The 4,953-nt window shown below is 35.0% G+C and overlaps 1 long non-coding RNA gene across 1 annotated transcript; it reads right to left on the bottom strand.

Moving 5' to 3' along the window:
• Positions 1-1,290: 1,290 nt before the first annotated feature.
• On the bottom strand, positions 1,291-4,697 carry LOC130960288 (uncharacterized). The gene is made up of 3 exons (XR_009079056.1): positions 4,333-4,697; positions 2,451-3,314; positions 1,291-2,126 (listed from the first exon to the last, which is right to left on the bottom strand). It is a non-coding gene; the product is annotated as an uncharacterized LOC130960288 (long non-coding RNA).
• Positions 4,698-4,953: the final 256 nt, after the last annotated feature.

Here is a 4,953-nt window from a genome sequence, read left to right as displayed (position 1 = left end):
GATGGTGGCTCTTGATAGTTGGAACATGGAGCACTGAAGTTTCTTTGGTTTTGACTTTGCCAACCAAAATTCGGGTAGTTCCCCCATCCACAATAATGAGAATCACTCATTGGATGTGAGTAGTAACCCATGTGATCTCTCTCCATTATTTTTTCTTAGCATAAAATACCAAAAAGAATTAAACGCACCATGTAGTAAATAGAAAAGTAAAGAAGAAAGAACAGATTTTTTTTTGAAAAGAAATAAAATAAAAAATAATAAAAATAAAAGAAGAATTCAAAAATAAATAAAAAGAGGTCAACTAAAAATTCAAAAATTAAACAAAAAAAATACTAGTATTTAAAAAAATATTTTTAAAAGAAAACTTACTACGGGAACACCAAACTTAATTTCAGAAATTAAAAAATATATTAGTACTAATTTATTTATTTATTTATTTATTTGTATTTTTTTATTTAAAACTAACTAATAAAAGAAAAGAAACAGAAAACGAAACAGGGAGGGGGTATTAACGAAAAAGGAAATAAATAAAGAAAGAAAAAGAATAAAGAAAAAATAAAAATTAATAATACTAAAAAAATAATTAATGAAAAAAAATTATCTAATCTATGCAATTAAACAACGAGTAGTTGTCAGTTACAATCAATCTTCGGCAATGGCGCCAAAAACTTGGTGTGGAATTTATAACCCACAAACTAACCGGCAAGTGCACTAGGTCGTACCAAGTAATACCTCAGGTGAGTGAGGGTCGATCCCACGAGGATTGATGGATTAAACAACAATGGTTACGTGATTTACTTAGTTAGACAAGCAGAAAATGGTGTTTGAGAGTTCAAAGAGCACTAAACAGTAACTCAGAATATCAGAAGACAGGCAAGTAAATAAGTTGAGAATAATATATGGAGAAAACAGTTAAGGCTTCAGAGTTATCTATTTTTCGGATTGACTTTTCTTATTAATTTATTTTAATCATGTAAGATTTATTTCCTGGCAAACTATATATGACTAAACCCTAATTCCTTAAACCTTTTTAATCTCCTCTAAAATTCATCAATCGCCAATTCCTTGGTCAATTAATTCCAATTAGAGGGTAAAATTCAATTCTAGTTATATGCCACAGAAATCCTAATTACCAAAATATAAGAGGATTATATGTCGCGTATTCCGTTAAATCCGGATAAATTAGAAATTTAGGAGAATATGTTTTCAAGCTGTTGTTCAAGTAAAGAGCTTTTCCAAGTTATACAAGAACTCAATTAGAAAGAGGGTCATACTTCCGTTCCACCCAATTTCATAAAATAAAGAACGAAAACAATTCTTGAAATATAAATCAGTACATGAATTAAAATAGGAAAAAAAAAGAAACAGAATGAATCCATACAATAGACAGAGCTCCTAACCTTAACAGTGGAGGTTTAGTTACTCATGGAAATGAGTGAAAACTAGGATTCTGGTAAACTGTAAATTTCGAATGAGGTGGAATGGAATTCTCCCCAGAAGAGAAGTTTCTTTTCTCTTTTATATCTAATCCTAATTAATTTAAAATCTAATTTCTAAAATTAAAATAATATCTTTTTCTATTAAAAAAAATAAAATTTAAATTTAAATCAGAATTAATTAAATAATCCGCGCCTTGTAACATGGGACCACTTGACTTCACTAGAATCCACACCTAACTTCATGCTGTTCACCACACAAGGCGCAAGGTGCCTAACTTCAACTGAAGAGCACGCCTTACTTGCTAGATTCATGGGTGGACCACGCCTAACTTGATCTTGCCCTTCAATGCTGCACCTTACTTGGATTGAGGGGTGGAAGTGCACCTTACTTGGTTTAAGGGGCCTTCTTTGCTGCGCCTTACTTGTGTTGTTGTTGTGTCTTGCGCATAACTTGAGATTTCTCAAGTTAGGCGCAGCCTTGGCAGAGTTGATGGAAGAGAAGTATGAACTATTATATATCGTTGGAAAGCTCTGGAAGTTAGCTTTCCAACGCCACTAAAATCACGTCCATTGGACCTATGTAGCTCGAGTTATTCAAGTTTGAGTGCAGAGAGTTCAGGGTTGACAGCATCATTCGCCTTCTTCTCTTTTTCTGTGGATACTCCATCAAATCCAGCCAAATGATACCTAAAATAAACAGAATTGCACAAGATTCAAAGTAGCATCCCTAGTGGCTAAAAGATAATTAGTTCTTGATTAAACTCAACAAATTAAATGCAAATTCACTAAAAAAAGATAGAAAAAATGCTCACATATCATGATGTGCTATCTTGTTTTTTTTTTTAAAGTTAATTATATATTCATTTATATTTGTAAAATGAATATACAAAAGATAAGGGTCCTATCTGGACAGCCAATGAAATGAAAACGTTACCCATTAACTCATTACACTATTAACCCATTACAAGTATCAAAACATGACAATCTGAATCTATCTACCGTAGCTAGTACCTTTCATTTCTCTACCCAAATTCTTCAAGGAGTTCCACGACAGATGAATAGAGCACATCAATAGAGGAGTCCTTGGCTTCAAAGATTTTAAGGTTCCGTGCTATCCAATTCTTCCAAGCGAGAATTGCAGCAAGAGCAGTGTTTGTCTTCCAATTGGGTCTTCTCTTCAGCGCCTCTATCGGCTTCATCCAATGCCTCCAGAAATCTTCAGAGCTGTTGAAGGTGAGGAAATTTTCAAATTCAGCTTTTCGCCAAATTTCTCTTGCAAGCTTACAGTCCAATATGCAATGATTTACTATTTCCCCTAATTCTTGGCACATCAGACAGCAAGGTTCTAAGAATCGGACCGATTATCGAACCGTTTAAGTCACTGATTTTCGGGTTTATCGGTTCAACCGATCTAATCGTGGTTCAACTAAAAAAATTGTTATAGAATAAAATAATAAATAAATTATAAATATATATCCTAAAATATAATTATAGCTTTTGGTGAAGATTTTCCTACCAATCTGGTTCAGTCAACAAACACCAAACTAATAAGATGTAAAACTGATTTCATTCAAAATTGGCTTCTTCTAAACTAACATCAAGTACCAAATCCTGCAACAACCTTTCTGGAGAGAAGGAACGAGCAAAGGTTACACTACAAAAACATAGAGTATCGAAGAGTAGTAAAGGAGTAAAAAGACAAGACAATGAAGAAAAAGATAGTGATCAAACTCAAAAAACATCAAAACACAGATTTGAGATCATGAGAAACAGTTCTTCTAGAGGTGGTAATCTCACTGTACGTGTTGCTTTCTGAAGAATATTGTCTCGTCATCTTCAATCTTGAGCCATTTCATTAAAGCATATTGCAGAATACTGATTGAAGTAGTAGTAGCATGTTTAGACAGTATTATGCAGAATGTATATTGAAATAGCAACTGCATATTAGTATTCAGGATATTTAATTGACGGTATAGCTGAGGTAGTTTAATGAGGGTTACTAATTTTAGTGGTAGCTACACACTTATATAGGCAACAATAGAATGGCAGAACAACTATCCTATATAAAAATCACAACAATTCCAGCACACTTGCAGCAGATTCAAAGATCTCAAGCTCTGCAACTATTCTGAACTAACAATTTTTTCAGCTGAACATATACACTGAAGGAGAGTAAACCAACATAGCTGCAATATCTCCAAGATAAAATGATACTGACCACACAGTTGTAAGAATAATTTCTTTTTTGTATTGTAATAATCAATTAATAATCATCCTAATCGATAATCAATTAATTTAGCAGAACAATCATCCTAATCAATAATCAATTAATCATTCAATTTAAGCACAATTAAGTCACAAAACACAAAACAACAACATATCACTATATATAAGAATTACAAAAAACAAAACAGCAACACATCAAAACATCCATAGCTAATCAATAATCAATTAATCATTCAATCTAAGCACAAGTTTAAGTCAGTCACAATCTAAGCACAATCGAGTCACGACACAAAACAAAAGACAGAACACAATTTTAATGAAGATTAAAAAGATTAACTAGTGAACTAAATCAACTGAATCAGCACAATTTTAACAAAGATTAACCAGTAAAATAAATCAACTAATCATTTAATGATTTAATCCAAAATAAGAAAACAAAATATAATACAGCTAGATTCAAATTTCAATCTAGTAGCATTAGTAGAATCCAAAAATAAACAATGTTTTGAGTAAAGAATGAAGAACAGGGAACGAAAATTAAAAAAATGAAGCCTTTGCCTTCGTTCTGAGCGGTGTGAGCCGAGGGCAGAAGCGCCGCAAAGACGGAGACCAGGCGACGAGCAGGACGAGCAGAAGAGATCGAAGACTGTGAGCACTGAGCACTGACCTTTGAAGGACGATTGTGAGCAGACAACGTCGATAGTAGAGAACGAAGACCGAGAGCCAACAGGGGTTCTTCTTTGGAGGACGCCAACGGAATGAAGAGACGATCCCCTGACTGCGACAGACGGCGACCAGGCTAGGGTTTTCGTTTTTGTTTGGGGAGAAGGAAGGAGATAAAAGAAATCAGAGAAGGAGCTCTAGGGTTAGGAGGTGAGGCTTCTGTGCTTTATACCTGCCCTTGACTGCAACGGACTGCGGTGGTGGCTCACTTCTTGTAGCTTGCGGCGGTGAGGCTAGGGTTTCTGTTTCTTTGGAGAGGAGGGAGATGGAAGAATTGAAGAAAAGGTTGGTTGTGGCTTGACTGCTGGCTTCACGCGTGCTTCTGTTTGGTTTTTACGCGAAATGACATTGTTTGATGAGAATCGGCCGGGTCCCAATCCGGCCCGATCGACCGGTTTTCGGCCGGTTCAGCGGTTTAAATCCAGTTTTCAAATGAACGGTTTTGCATGACAAACCAGACTATTTTATCTGACGGTTCACAGTTAAATCGGTCAGACCGGTCAGTCCGGTCCAGTTTTTAGAACATTGTCGGACAGACATCCTCGACCGTCAGCAACCTATTGTG

The sequence above is a fragment of the Arachis stenosperma genome, chromosome 2 (assembly GCF_014773155.1).
Source record: "Arachis stenosperma cultivar V10309 chromosome 2, arast.V10309.gnm1.PFL2, whole genome shotgun sequence".
Lineage (NCBI taxonomy): Eukaryota > Viridiplantae > Streptophyta > Magnoliopsida > Fabales > Fabaceae > Arachis > Arachis stenosperma.
This window is presented reverse-complemented; position numbering and strand designations above follow the sequence as displayed.